At 33.7% G+C, this 16498-nt stretch overlaps 3 long non-coding RNA genes across 3 annotated transcripts in view; 2 read left to right on the forward strand and 1 right to left on the reverse strand.

The window, feature by feature from the left end:
* LOC126927461 (uncharacterized) overlaps nt 1-12753 on the reverse strand; it is a 34820-nt gene extending 22067 nt beyond the window's left edge. The window contains exon 1 of the long non-coding RNA XR_007715503.1: nt 12042-12753. This is a non-coding gene — a long non-coding RNA (uncharacterized LOC126927461). The remainder of the gene's footprint in view (nt 1-12041) is intronic.
* Nucleotides 1-16266, forward strand: part of LOC126927463 (uncharacterized) — a 34804-nt gene extending 18538 nt beyond the window's left edge. Inside the window, exon 2 of the long non-coding RNA XR_007715505.1 lies at nt 14925-16266. This is a non-coding gene — a long non-coding RNA (uncharacterized LOC126927463). The remainder of the gene's footprint in view (nt 1-14924) is intronic.
* LOC126927462 (uncharacterized) lies at nt 1170-3706 on the forward strand. The gene is made up of 4 exons (XR_007715504.1): nt 1170-1380; nt 1491-1844; nt 1924-2027; nt 2142-3706. It is a non-coding gene; the product is annotated as an uncharacterized LOC126927462 (long non-coding RNA).
* Nucleotides 16267-16498: the final 232 nt, after the last annotated feature.

Genomic DNA, 16498 nt, shown 5'->3' on the forward strand with positions numbered 1-16498 from the left:
ATAAAATCTACTGAAAAATATTCTTGCGTGGATATAAAATTGCTTTGTAAGCAAGCATGGCTGCTCGAAATAAGTCCAATATGGGAAAAACTTGAAAAAAAAAAAAAAAAAAAAAAGAAACATCTGTTACGACTTTGAAATATGAATTAAAGAATTATGAAATAATAGCAAAATTGTTAAAAAACAATGTCACCTACAGTTACGGATGTGGATAGATATGAAGCGTGGAATAAATATGTATGCCATAAGAACATATTTTAAAAAATATAAATGCTTATCATATAAAAATATAAAAATATAAAAATATAAAAATATAAAAATATAAAAATATAAATGGTTATAAATTATTAATATAATTATCGTTCGAAAAATTGTTCGTGTGCGTGCATTTATGTGTTCGCACGGGCTATAAACAAGTTTGAAATGTTCGTTCTACATATATACGTGGTATACATATTCCCTTATAATATATAATATGTGTAATCTGAGTGGTAATATATCCACGTATTACATATGTGTTAGTGTATTTTATCGATAATTTGTCTTTTATTTCCTCTTATCTTATTGACGCATGTATGGGCGCGTATATGCGCCGGGCGAAAGCTATGGTTATATATGGGATTGTTAACAAATAAAAATTAATCTAGGTGTTATTAAAGAAATTTGTTTCACCTTCTAAACTTTTTGATGATTGGTTTACTTTGAATATTTTGCATATTTTTGCATATCATGAGCATTTTGTACATTTCTATACATTCAAACTTTCTATGAATATAAAATGATCCGCACTACTATCTACTTCATAGTATACTCTATACGTTTAAAATGCTCCATTAGAAGCTTAAATCTATCAAAATACAGCTCCTAGGGAAATGTGAATTTTCACATGAACACATAATATCGATTTTCTCATTGAAACGTATAGGCAGGTATATACTAGCATAAGCCACCTTCGGCATTTGGCCGTATGATGCAGCACTAGCTCTGTAACATAGAAAACCATAGGCGTCAGTTCTTCTTATTTCCTCTTTGATATATGTTTACTTTAATGTCACTTATTCAGACGCTTGATACATTGTCGGAATGAAATTTTAGTAATGTGCAAGTAATTTTGAGTAGATTAATAAAGTATAATAAGATATCAGATTCATGTACGTAGATTCAAGTGACATCAATCTTTATGTCTAGTATATACATGTGTATTGATCTATAAGTCAGTGTTAAAATAACAAATAAATGGCAGAAGAAGGAAAGAAGATTTCCTTCGGTTTTGCGAAATCTATTAAGAAACCTGTGTTAAAAAATGCTATTCCACAAGAAAAAAAGAAAGTTTATTACATTGAATGCCTTGATGAGAAAGGTATTAAAGTAATAGGGTGAGTTCAAAAAGTAAAATTTATAATCAAGAAACATATAACCTCAACCTAACCTATAAAAATCACCAATAGCGGAATATATATATTTGAAAACAATTTTTTTATTTCAATGAGGAAGAAAAAAAAGATGAATCTCTAATTATTCCATTACTAGGTTCAAAAACCTGGCATGATAGAATTCTTAATAAAATAGATGCAGACATTTTCCTTCCGAAGGCAGATAAGGAAAAGGTAGGAGACGCTAGTGTTAACGAGGCAAAATCAAAGCTATCTAATGGAAAAACATCGCCAATAATATCAATAAAGAAAGAGCCAGTTGAAGATAGTGAAAATAAAGTTGTTACTTTAGAAGAGCAAGCGACTAAAGAAATCATTGGGGAACTTAAGTCAAAGAATAAATATGAAACTAAAACAAATGATTTAACTTTACCTTTAGTAGAAGATGAATCATTAAGAGGCAAAGAACAGGTACGTTATCAACATATTGATGTGCAATGCACAGATGTATTACATTTGCATATTATAAATATCGTTTTGTATTTTTCAGTCTACGTTAGAAGATTATGAAAAAATTCCTATTGATGCTTTTGGTGTAGCAATGTTAAGGGGAATGGGATGGCAACCAGGAAGGGGAATTGGTTGAAATGAAAAGTATGAATTTTACTCTGGATTAAATTAATTATATGTATTTAATACATCACTTATTGGAAAGTAAACAGAGAACATCATTTTTTATTTCACAATCGTTTATTCTAACTATCACAGATTAGTAGCAGCTGTCATACCAGAATTACGACAAAAGGTATGGGTCTTGGAGCAGACAAAGTAGCATTGCAGAAGAAAAATACAGATTTCAAAAAAGAAGAGGAAGAAGTTAAAATCGAGAAAGGAACATTTGTGAAAATTATAGCTGGAGAACAAAGTAATAATTATGGTCAAATAGAAGGATTCGATGATGATGCAGGAAGGCTCATAATAAAACTAGCTCTTGGTGGAAATATAATATCTGTAAATGAATTTATGGTACAGCCAGTGACTAAATCAGAATATTCTAAGAACTCAAAAGTTCAAAGTTAATATGAAGTGTTAGTTTTTCATTAAGGGACATTTAAGAAAATAAATTTGAATTGACATATACATATAAAGACATAATCGGACATGTAGAAAAACTAATTTAAGAGTACCTGTAAGTGTGTTGTTGCATGCAATTTTTTAAAAGTCCCTTCTAATTTTATATAAAATATGATAAATGTAGATCGGTCCGTCGTGTCCAGTAGTTGGGTGACTAGTGGGTTGTGGTGGTTGTTGGCTCTTGTGTTATATCTGCTTCTGGACTTGTGTATTTCATCTTTGACTGTAGGTATCTTGATGTCACGGTGGATTGTTTCGTTGGTAACATACCAGGGTGCATTTGATAGGGATCTTAGCGTTTTCGATTGGAAGCGTTGGAGTATTTCAATGTTGGAATTACTTGCTGTTCCCCATAGTTGGATTCCATAGGTCCAGACAGGTTTTATTACGGCCTTGTAGAGGATTATTTTGTTCTGTATGTTTAGTTTGGAGCGTCGGCCCGTGAACCAATAGAATTTTCTTAATTTTTCCTTTAGTTGCTTTGTTTTTTCTGAGATATGTTTTTTCCAAGTTAGCCTCCTGTCCAGGGTCATGCCCATGTATCTTACGGAGTCCTTGCTTGGGATTATTGTGTTGTTAATGGTGACCTGGGGGCAGGTTTGTTTTCGGAGCGTGAAGGTTACATGAGAGGATTTTTTTTCGTTTATTTTGAAACCCCATTTTTGGAACCACTTTTCCATGGTGTCGATACTTCGCTGGAGAGTGGATGAGGCAATTGCCGGGTCTGCGTGGGTAGCTAATAGTGCTATGTCGTCGGCAAATGTTGCTATTGTTACCTCGTTTGCTATAGGTAAGTCGGCAGTGTAGATGGAAAACAGTAGGGGTCCAAGGACACTACCTTGGGGTATGCCGGATTCTATTGGGAATGTTGCGGAAGTGGCGCCTAGACATTTAACTATGAATTGTCTGTTGGTTAGGTAGGATTTTAAGATGGAGTAGTATGGATGAGGTAGGATCTTTTTGAGCTTGTAGAGTAGCCCTTTATGCCATACTTTGTCGAATGCCTGTTGGATGTCTAGGAATACCGCTGAGCAGTATTTTTTCTTTTCAAGGGTTTGGCTGATCATGTGGGTTATGCGGTGGATTTGCTCTACTGTTGAGTGTTGTTTTCGGAAGCCGAATTGGTGGTCTGGGAGTGTTTTCAATTCTTCTAGGAGTGGAAGGAGACGATTCGTGAGCATCCTCTCGAATAGTTTAGACAGGGTAGGTAAAAGACTGATTGGGCGATAGGAGCTGGTTTCATATATTGGTTTACCGGGTTTAGGGATGAGGGTGATCAGTGGGATTTTCCAAGCCTAGGGAAAGTGTTGAAGGCGGAGGATAGCGTTAAAGATTGATGCGATGAGTGCAATCCCTTTTATCGGAAGTTCCTTGATTGCTTTATTTCCTATTAGGTCGTGACCTGCTGCTTTCTTGGGGTTTAGGCGACTGATTGCTTCTATGATCTCTGAAGAAGTGAAGGGTTCAATAGGAGGGGACATTTGGAAGGGAGTGTGCAGATATTCGGTAACGTCCGCTGCAGCTATGGAGGAATGGAGTTGGAATACTTCAGTCAAGTGTTTGGCAAATAGGTTGGCTTTTTCTATAGGGCTACGCGCCCATCCACCCTGCGGACGGCGGATTGGAGGTATTATTTGTGGGAGGCGCGTGAGTTTCCTGGAGGCCTTCCATAGTGAGTAGTTGGAGTCGGCTGTGGGGGACAAGCTGGCGAGATATTTGTGAAAACGGTCATTATTGTAGTTTTTTATAGTTTAGGATAGTTTTCTAGTTGCGTTGTTTAGTTTGCGTTTGTCCTCCGGTGTTCTATGGGTCTGCCATATGCTTCTTAGTCTACGTTTTTGTGTGAAACATTGTGTCAAACATGTGAAAACATTAAAGCTGTTATCCTTATTCATGGTCTTGTTGGAACGTGTTTAACGAGCGTAACGTAGGCGTGAAAACGAAAACGTTGAGACTCTTGTGGCGTAAAAAGACTGAATTCCTCATAAAAATACAAGAAACGAATACAAGAAACGTGCACATAGTTTATTCTCGACCTTGGATACATAAAACCAAAAAAAAAAAAAAAAAAAAAGAAAAAGAAAAAGGAACAAAAATTTTTATTGGTTATTTACCGAAACTCATTGTATCATTTTTATTACTCTATATAAAACGTAGAATCATATACTGACGAATGTTATTTCGAATTTCTAACTTCAGAACGATAATTACATATTTGAAATTACCAATAAGTGGTAGTAGCATTAAAAATATGGAATATTCAACGAGATGAAATATAGGTAAGGTATTTAAAAGAAAAAAGATTGAAACGTTCGATGTAAAACGATGAAATTAAATGATTGGATTTGAAAACTTGATTCGGTTTAATAATTCGATGAAAAAAGTATTCATCCTATGAAAAAAGAATTCATGTTCCTGTCGATATATCAACGACGTGCGCCGTTACTTCCCACTGCTCTGCAATTCAAATGCAATACTCGAATATACATGGCGAAAGAAATGGAAATTGAGCAATTTAAGGGAACGAATTACTCTCGCATCCACGTAACTTCAAAATGTATCACGTGTCGGTGTTTGCGAAACGAAATTCGTCGTTGTCCAACTAACACGCTTGCAGATGCTACGTTCACTTTGTTGCATATAGGGCTTAAATATATGAACAAATAGTACTGCGCAAGTGTCACTAGCGTAATTTTTAAAGTGAATTAATGCATAATCTCGTCATCTACGTTTGACCATGATTATGGCAGTGATCATTGTTATATACGAATCTTCGTGCAATATATGTGAAAATTCGTGGTTGTCCAATTAATACGCTTGCTGATGCTACGTTCACTTTGTTGCATATAGGGCTTAAATATATGAACAAATAGTACTGCGCAAGTGTCACTAGCGTAATTTTTAAAGTGAATTAATGCATAATCTCGTCATCTACGTTTGACCATGATTATGGCAGTGATCATTGTTATATACGAATCTTCGTGCAATATATGTGAAAATTCGTGGTTGTCCAATTAACACGCTTGCTGATGCTACGTTCACTTTGTTGCATATAGGGCTTAAATATATGAACAAATAGTACTGCGCAAGTGTCACTAGCGTAATCTGAACGTGTTAAAGTGAATCAATACATAACTTCGTCATCTATGTTTGACCATGACTACGGTAGTGGTCATTGATATATGTGAAGCTTCGTGGAGTAGATGTGAAAATTCGTCGTTGTCCGGTTAACACGTTTGCAGATGTTCCGTTCACTTTGTTCCATATAGGGCTCAAATATGTGAACAAATTGAATGGAACAACTGTCATTAGCGTAATTTTAACGCGTTAAAATAAATTAATGTATAATTTCGTCATTTACGTTTGATCTACGTTTTTTCATCTACGTCATCTACGGCACCTACGCGAATCTTATTGATTACGTCTTTGGCAGTGTTCGTTGCTATAAATGAAACTTAATAGTTGTTGAAACCGCTCGAAAGTCGTGTTCCTAAATCATTCCCTCGTCTCGTATCGTGTTCATCAAATGGAAAAGGAGATTGTGTTTTAATGAAATCGCTTGTTACTATCAATCTTGCTGTGTCACTCGCATAGGAGAAGAAAGTGAGGAAGGAGAAAAAAATTAAGGTAAGGTCATCAATGAGCAAAATGTTTAATGTACATTAAAATTGAGTCCGCTGCAACCCTCGTGACTTTTAAAATTCCATACGTATATTGTTATACGTAACATTGCCATATTAAATATATTCGATCAAATATTCAATCTCGTTCCCTGAAAGCTGTTCCTGGATATCTGGTTGGATACTTTACGCACGGAAATAGAGAGTGTTAACAGTAACAAACCCTCTATGTAATGTTTTTGCTTTGCTCTTTTGAACAGGTAGATGACATTTTGCTTCGAAAAACGGATATATATACCACGGATATGCACATACAGAGTATGTGTATCGATATACACATTGATATACACCTTTGTACAAAGTGTCAAAAAAGTATTTATCGCGGTATTTTTTTCAAGCCATTCTACACCTTCGATTTGATGAAAATTGGTTAAATAAGTGTAGCGCAAAATTGATCTTGACCACAATTTTCAGTGTCAAATTGTTTTTCTATTGCATCATATAGTGCTCATTAGAAAGGAAAGTTCCGTTGTTTTAGAAAAAATGTTTGAAATTTCATTAATACTTAGACTGATTTTATTCATATTTTAAGGTCAAATATGGAATACAATAACATCAATACTAATATCTACTTTTTTGTGCGAATTACTTTACATTTCAATCTTCCTTGATACGCCGTGACAAGCAAAAGTGTAAACACAGCCCGTTGATTTTATGTAGAAAGCGAATGTCGAAGGTATAATGAGAAAAGAGCATTATTTGACCATTCCACAAAATAATTTACCTAAATAGTAGTTAATTCTATTGGATATAATAAACGTGAAGTAGTACTAGTGGACGAAATACCTATGTTGAAACCTTGATTCGACGAGTATAATTAATGTGCAAAACTGTAAACATGGTTTGAGATGTCCATTTTTGTAAAATGTTTTGTACATTATTAATGTTAATGAAAATTAACTATTACATTTCGTTAATAATAACTTGTAGTTACTGTTACCTAATCTTTACCGATCACTTGAAAAATTAGTCTTTTACATTTATGTGTTTACTTTTTTCGCTCGTCGCAGTACATGTTTAAGTCAGATATGAAATATCTAGCGTATTCCAGCGGCTTTGATTAAATCAAAGATGTTCATATCCTTAATATTGAGAATGTTGTTAGTAAAGTAACTATTTCTATCCAAAAACAAGATATCTTTGAGACAACGTGAATTTTCGTTCCAATTTTCTTAACTTACAAGTATAAAATTTTCATCGCATGATACAATCTATCCTACAAAGTTCTTGCACACGACGAAGCTGAGAACATAGATCTTCTTCAAATATTATTTTTCTCACTGCTTCGTGTGGAATTTCTACTCGACGAGATGTTATTAAACGCTTAAAAGCTTATTATTAAACGATAACATACTTTTTCCTACATGAATGAACATGAAAGACGTCGAGTGAGGAATTAGAACAATTGTGGATGGTTGGAAACTATTATGCTGCGGTCTACCATTCGTTTTTGCCTATATATACCACGGAACAAAGGATAATTTTCACCGAATTCATCCAGAGCATATTTTCTAAGTTTTACTGTATATGATTACGCCCATTATATTATATTATGTTATTACGATGTTATCTAATTAATTGTTGTCTATTTATTTTGATACTTATATTAACCATTATTTATAACATAATATACTAAATACAATTAGTATACACAATTAGTATAGGGATTAGTATAAGAAATTTTAAACAGCTTTTTTCAAAAGAACGAATTATTTACGATCCAGGGGTTTTCTGAAACTTTCGTTTCTCGTGATGAGTACTTTATGATGCAATAAAAAATTTTGTCTGAAAATTATACTCAAGATCAATTTCATGATCCATTTTCTCTAACAGATCTCCATCTTCCACAGCTCTAACAAATAATTTTTTCACACTCTATACATTTAACATCGATTATAATTCTGATAATTGAAACACCGAACATCAATGTGTTTATTCACTACGCCAACACAGATAACAATTAACATTGATATATAATATATATTTGACGATATATATCTGAAAGAATAGAAATTTCATTTAATCGACTATATGACCATACTCGGTTAAGTACCAACAACGACTATCTATCAACCTTATCTTACTTCCTCAAAGATATAGAAAGACTTTAAAAATTTCAGCCATGTGATTTGGTCACATTAAAATGGTCACATTTAAAATTTAGAAGTAATATAACGATAAAATACCATCAAAACCTTTAAATTTAACGCACGAAAACATGTCTTCTTTGCTAATGGCGTACTATAAATATAAATATTTGAATAAATATTGCGAATTTCATATTGCTAAAAGATTTATACTATTCGTTCGTAAATAATCGTCGGATCTATATTTAAGTTGAAACTGTTGCATTAGATCTCTTTTCTTACTTAAAATTATTTGGATTGGTAACTTGGATGTAACATGTAATTTATTCTTCCTTTATAAATAGTATACAGAAGATACCAATTCAAAGAAATGGAAGGAAAGTCTAAAAGCAAAGAAAATCTACAGGAAGATAAAACGTTCGAGCCTTGCCAGGCTATATAAGATGCTAAATAATTTCATTTTGACAATGGTCCTACATCCTATTATGCATAAATTTAATATTAATATCAGCAGGTTTCATGCCAAGTATTACATCTAACGTATAACCACAAGCCCTGGTTTTAAATGCCTTATAGTAACACCGAAAAGATTATTCAGTTGGATGTCTGACTCAACATCAATATTTTACTTAGAAGATAATACGTCGAGAGCATGTTGGTGGATGGAATGGGAGATGAATGAAGGCTTACTTCTGTAAAATACGTAAAATGGTAGTCGGAATGAATTTTGGCGCTTGGGGACAGAAAAAGAGCTGACTGACACTGTCATACACCTGAATTTATAAAATTTTGAAAATCGATGTAACCTTTGAACTTTATCGTATTCTGTTTCATAGCACAAATTATTCTTCCCGAAATGTACGTTTAGTGTTATAATATATTTGACCAACGGTTCTCAAATACTAGTTTTGCAAAAGCAATGGTGGAATTGGAGCAATTCTTTCTTCTTTCATTCTTTGAATGACCTGGATTTTCGAGTAGTCTAGTGACGATTGATCCGTACAATTAATCGATTTCTTTTTATTACACAAGTGCAAGAAATTCCGCTTTGAACGCAGATGTTGCAACATCGAATGCCTGAACCCCACAGAAGATCCGACCGCATTTAATGTCACTACCGTCGATGATTCACCCAGAAATGGTTCACTTCAGAACCATAGTCCCATATCTGGAAGCGTCAATCACTATGTGTCACATAGTCATATGTGGATGCTGAGCTTATTGATGGTAATTGTAATATTTTAATTTTTTTTATTCTATATTTTCGACTTCTTTTTTCGAGTAGAATCACCAATTTTCCGCTTGTACTATCAATTACCAACCAGCCCGTATGACAAAATTCTATTTTAAACACAAAACTCGCCATGAGTGGCTATTTTGTTTACGAAATTAAACGAATTTAATAAATGAAATGGCAAGGAAGGAACTACAAGTGACCGTCAAACTATTTTTATGCTTGAAAAGTAATTCGCGAAGTAATATAAAATAATACTACTGATTTGTGTCAGAATTTTTCAGAATTTTTTCTTAATCTCTTGTTTTTTCCCTTCAAATTTATTATTTATTATTTATTCGGTGTCACGAAAACCGATTAAATATTGTCAGTTTGCTGAACTTTCTTTGAATTGGTATCTTCTGTATACTATTTATAAAGGAAGAATAAATTACATGTTACATCCAAGTTACCAATCCAAATAATTTTAAGTAAGAAAAGAGATCTAATGCAACAGTTTCAACTTAAATATAGATCCGACGATTATTTACGAACGAATAGTATAAATCTTTTAGCAATATGAAATTCGCAATATTTATTCAAATATTTATATTTATAGTACGCCATTAGCAAAGAAGACATGTTTTCGTGCGTTAAATTTAAAGGTTTTGATGGTATTTTATCGTTATATTACTTCTAAATTTTAAAGGACCAAATCACATGGCTGAAATTTTTAAAGTCTTTCTATATCTTTGAGGAAGTAAGATAAGGTTGATAGATAGTCGTTGTTGGTACTTAACCGAGTATGGTCATATAGTCGATTAAATGAAATTTCTATTCTTTCAGATATATATCGTCAAATATATATTATATATCAATGTTAATTGTTATCTGTGTTGGCGTAGTGAATAAACACATTGATGTTCGGTGTTTCAATTATCAGAATTATAATCGATGTTAAATGTATAGAGTGTGAAAAAATTATTTGTTATAGCTGTGGAAGATGGAGATCTGTTAGAGAAAATGGATCATGAAATTGATCTTGAGTATAATTTTCAGACAAAATTTTTTATTGCATCATAAAGTACTCATCACGAGAAACGAAAGTTTCAGAAAACATACTTTTTGCTTCAAATAATTAAGATAAAATTTAGATACGGGGCTTTCAGCTTATGAAAGTCGAAGAGAAGATATATATTCCATTTGGTCATATTCTATTTAAATTCGTAACTACTCGTTCCATTTACGTTATTAATAAAACATTTTTCTCGTCAAGCTACCTAACAGAAAGACCTTTTTGTCACTCTAAATTGCCTCAAAAGAAAATCCCTTGTCAAACATACCATGTTTCTCGTACGAAAATCCAAAAAGGATTTTCCAAAAAGATATATTCAGTGAACCATGGTTTGTGACTGGTGAGCTTGAAAAGAGATGAAGCGTCGAAGCGTCAAAGTTTATATTCCACGAAGCTCTCGACCCTTCTATCTCAATAATCCTGATCAAAATTCGAATGAACTACCCAACGAAACGATCACCGTTTTCTATAGAATCTCTTTAAGCATTCTTCATTAAGGAATAGTCAGATTTTACCCCATTACGTTCTTCCATCACAATCTTCGTAATGATGAATAAAAAAATAAAAGCTTTTAAAACCCGACAGCGCTGTCATTTTCTAAAAACGTCGTCTTTATACTCCTGATGGCCACGAGCACATCCGACTATCAAATATAAAATGCATTGTGAGTGTGTCATCAGCATAATTTTCGTGAAAAGAGCAATTTTTCTTGATAACTATAATTTGTAACATAGATTAAAATCGCTGATTTGATCCCTCTGATATTGTTGTCTTATGAGAGTTTCGCCTGGTCTTAATTGGTTCTGTTGATTCTTATCGTTGTGAAAAGTCGATTCGCTATATATCTTTTGTATAGAGAACTATTATGTGATGTAAGAGTGTAATGTTGTAATATTTGTGATCCTTACTTTATTAATTTTGTCACTGAGCCGTTCTTTGGTTCGCTGAGCAGTTCATGTTCCCTACTTGTTTCGCTTGGGACTTTCATAATTTTCGTAATTACAATAAAAGGTTTAATTTGTAATAAGTTAAAGATTTGGTCCCTTGCTTTATGATGTATGAGAACCTTTGAACTAACAACTTTGAAGTGACAATTGAACGAGAACTGACAATATTTAATCGGTTTTCGTGACACCGAATAAATAATAAATAATAAATTTGAAGGGAAAAAACAAGAGATTAAGAAAAAGTTCTGAAAGAGACACAAATCAGTAGTATTATTTTATATTACTTCGCGAATTACTTTTCAAGCATAAAAATAGTTTGACGGTCACTTGTAGTTCCTTCCTTGCCATTTCATTTATTAAATTCGTTTAATTTCGTAAACAAAATAGCCACTCATGGCGAGTTTTGTGTTTAAAATAGAATTTTGTCATACGGGCTGGTTGGTAATTGATAGTACAAGCGGAAAATTGGTGATTCTACTCGAAAAAAGAAGTCGAAAATATAGAATAAAAAAAATTAAAATATTACAATTACCATCAATAAGCTCAGCATCCACATATGACTATGTGACACATAGTGATTGACGCTTCCAGATATGGGACTATGGTTCTGAAGTGAACCATTTCTGGGTGAATCATCGACGGTAGTGACATTAAATGCGGTCGGATCTTCTGTGGGGTTCAGGCATTCGATGTTGCAACATCTGCGTTCAAAGCGGAATTTCTTGCACTTGTGTAATAAAAAGAAATCGATTAATTGTACGGATCAATCGTCACTAGACTACTCGAAAATCCAGGTCATTCAAAGAATGAAAGAAGAAAGAATTGCTCCAATTCCACCATTGCTTTTGCAAAACTAGTATTTGAGAACCGTTGGTCAAATATATTATAACACTAAACGTACATTTCGGGAAGAATAATTTGTGCTATGAAACAGAATACGATAAAGTTCAAAGGTTACATCGATTTTCAAAATTTTATAAATTCAGGTGTATGACAGTGTCAGTCAGCTCTTTTTCTGTCCCCAAGCGCCAAAATTCATTCCGACTACCATTTTACGTATTTTACAGAAGTAAGCCTTCATTCATCTCCCATTCCATCCACCAACATGCTCTCGACGTATTATCTTCTAAGTAAAATATTGATGTTGAGTCAGACATCCAACTGAATAATCTTTTCGGTGTTACTATAAGGCATTTAAAACCAGGGCTTGTGGTTATACGTTAGATGTAATACTTGGCATGAAACCTGCTGATATTAATATTAAATTTATGCATAGTAGGATGTAGGACCATTGTCAAAATGAAATTATTTAGCATCTTATATAGCCTGGCAAGGCTCGAACGTTTTATCTTCCTGTAGATTTTCTTTGCTTTTAGACTTTCCTTCCATTTCCTTGAATTGGTATCTTCTGTACACTATTTATAAAGGAAGAATAAATTACATGCTACATCCAAGTTACCAATCCAAATAGTTTTAAGTAAGAAAAGAGATCTAATGCAGCAGTTTCCACTTAAATATAGATCCGACGATTATTTACGAACGAATAGTATAAATCTTTTAGCAATATGAAATTCGCAATATTTATTCAAATATTTATATTTATAGTACGCCATTAGCAAAGAAGACATGTTTGCGTGCGTTATCGATTTTACGCTTTTGCCACGCAAACATGGAAATTGCGATTCGAAATTGAATTTGCACTGGAAACGGTTGACGTTACGACATCAATAACATATTTCAAAAACACTGACGATATCATACGGAATCAGAGAGATTCTATGAGAAGTTAAACGCATAATCATCCTATTGTAAATAACAGGAACAGAAAGTACACAAGGAATAATACAGAATCATCCTATCATCCTATCCTATTATACAGGATTGCTTTGATTCGAGCTCAAACATAGGGAAATCTGAAAGAATTTTTCGCAGAATTTCCTTCCCCTTTGAATTGGCTTTTATACAAAACGACTTTAACCTTTTCAGGGAAATACCTATAGAGTGTGACGATCTATGATTTTAAATAGAGGGGTATATCTGAAAAGAGGTGGATGTAAAACGTAGCATATAAAACGTAGATCAAATCTTTATTCAAGGATTTTTTCTCTTCGCAGAGAATCAGGTTTTCAAGAACGATCGAATATGTATGCACTTGATTTACACGTGAAGTTGTCATTAAAAATATTGTTGCGTTTAAAAAGATAAATATTGATTTAAATTTAATGAAATTGTTAGTCCAATTGTTTTAAGCTTAAAGATATGTAGGTGTCACATTTATATATTGAAAACCTGGGAGCGGCATTAATTAACAAACCTAGTCACGCGCACACGTACTTTAAAACCATGCTTGAAAATCGATATTCCCTGAAACAATGCATCGTTCTGCGCTTCCAATTTATTTTCGCACGAAGAATCAGTCCATTCATCGTTGCCGTCACCATCGCTACTGTAATCTATATTACTCGAATAAATTCTATATCTTGATTGGAAAATCGCATATTTTAACGAACTTTCTGTGTTTTTTTTATGATTTTAATTGGCAATTTCCGAAATTGAACTATAGCTTGAGAATAAACCGATAATATTTGAGGGTATATATACATACATCATGTTTTTGATGGGTTTTGTAGTAAAATAATTGTAGAAAAAGCAAACTTTTTAAGAAAAAATTACCATATTCGAGTAATAAATTATAGAAAATTACCAATGTAATTTAAAACTTCAAAAGAAGTATCTATTACACGTAATAAAGAGAAGGACTTGTTCACGAACGGTAATTCAACAAATACAGTCGTTGCAGAAACATAGTTTTACAAGGGAGAAGAATCTCTCTAGGAACTCGACGATGTCACGTCAAGCGAAAATTCAATAAAGTGATTACTAACCGTATCACCAGCGGCAATCGTGTTGCGGCAATTCGTAAATAAGTTAGTCGTCTATTTGGAGAAACGTCGCTGGCAATATCGTCACATTTTAATTACGTCAGCGCTATCAATTGGTCTTGGAAGAAAGTTTTCCATTATCTACTTTTGCCCACGGCGTCGTTCCAACAAATGAATCCGAGCTTTGAATCGCTTTCTCTTATATCACGAATTTGTAACGGTGTTTCTTCAAACTATAAACGATTGTAATGAATGCCTTTGCGTACAAAGACTGATACCTGGTTTGACTAGAAGCTTCAGCTAATTAGTGCCCCAGTTAATTTGGATGTTCACTACCACGCCACGTCCCCCCCCCCCCCCCTCAAAAGTGGCTTGGTGTCCTCCACGTAAAAAAAAAAAGAGAAAGAAAAAGGAAAAAAAAAGAAAAAGAGAAAGGAAAAAAAAAGAAAAAGATAAAGGGAAAAAAAAGAAAAAAAGAAAGGAAAAAAAAAGAAATAGAAAAAGGGGAACAAAAGAAAAAGAGAAAGAAAAAGAAAAAGAAAAAAAAAGTTAATTTGGATGTTATAAAATGTTATATAACCAAGAACTTATCTTCTACTTGGTAGTCGCATAAGAGAAGACCGAGCCATTGAATCGCTCAAATAGATTAGCTGATTCGCTTAACGTAATTTTACTTCCGATGACGTAAACAAGAGCAGAAAGTACACAAGTAATAATACAGAAATGTCAAATGTACAGAAGAATAAATTTCGTTAAATCATTAGCACGTAACATTTCCTTATAATTCCATTTGTGTATAGCAAAATAGCTTGTGTGCTTTCATGAATTATAATTGATATTTAGAAGCTTTCATGTAGGTAGATATATAACTCGTGTTAATTAGTAATTTAACAATACATCATGACAACATATCATTTTCGTTTCTTCGTTTATCTCGTTATGCGCGTAAACGAATGTGTAAATAAAGACATATAATCAACGATAACATGTAGTGGCAAACATGATAATTATCGACAAAGGAGAATATTGGTGAAATGATTGTGGGTGATTTCACTCGGTGTATCGGTACATAAACTTTGATAGACATTGCCGGTGGATTCGCTGTCGGTGAAATCGTGTCGATGAAATAATTGTCAGTGATTTAAAGATAACCCAATTTATTGATCTCCCCTTCATAGAGTTGTACGTCTCTCTATAAAACATATTCTACCTGGAAGGGCTGAAACATTTAGCTTAGTCACACTAAACTGGACTGGACTGCAAGTAAGAAGATTGAAATGCAAAATTCACGTGTGAGCGCAACGGTTTAGATGGAAAGTTCGATAAGGCGATTATGTATATTAACCCGAAAGAAAGCTCATGGCTTTGCAACGCGTTACACGCAACACGGAATTTCCCTCGCTGAAATAATCCTATTACAACGATACGATTTTCCTTAACAGATCTCGCAATGTAATTCTCCCTCTACAACTTTTTATTAGGTTTGAAACACGAGAGTTTCGAAGCTCTGCAAAGTCTCGCGAATCTAGAAGTCGAGTTTCAACGTATTTTCGCTTCTTATTTTATAGCTGTTAATAGTTATTATCTCACTCTGCACGTACATCAAACGAGTACTTATGTAAATCCAAAGGAAACGGAAACAACCGAGAATAATTGAGGATAATTCGAATACGTACCGATTAGTAAAGTGTTTGGCAAAGAAAAAAAAAAGGAAAATTGTATCGGAGAAATAGGGGAAAAACGGTGGCGTACATCAAGCAATCTTTATGGCTGTAATACATTTATTATTCATTTATGTTCATTTTCTATCGCGTAACAGACGTTGAAATAACTGGCAGAACGAGCATATAAATCTTGTATCGCTCGACCTGACTTTTCCCGATGGAAAAATATTCACCAGCCTGGGATCGTGCATCGCTAATTACTCCGTTCTACTTTTCGAACGCGTTTCCATCCATACAGGAAAGCAAGAAGGCAAACCCTATCGCACAGTCATGAAGAGATGCAAAAGCAAGAAACCAACCAACGACATGCCGATCGACATGGTGGAAGCAGTCCTACAGAGGCTATTCACCATGGGACACGGACCCTCCCATTACGAGGGCCG

Source organism: Bombus affinis, unplaced genomic scaffold (assembly GCF_024516045.1).
Source record: "Bombus affinis isolate iyBomAffi1 unplaced genomic scaffold, iyBomAffi1.2 ctg00000119.1, whole genome shotgun sequence".
Classification (NCBI taxonomy): Eukaryota; Metazoa; Arthropoda; class Insecta; order Hymenoptera; family Apidae; genus Bombus; species Bombus affinis.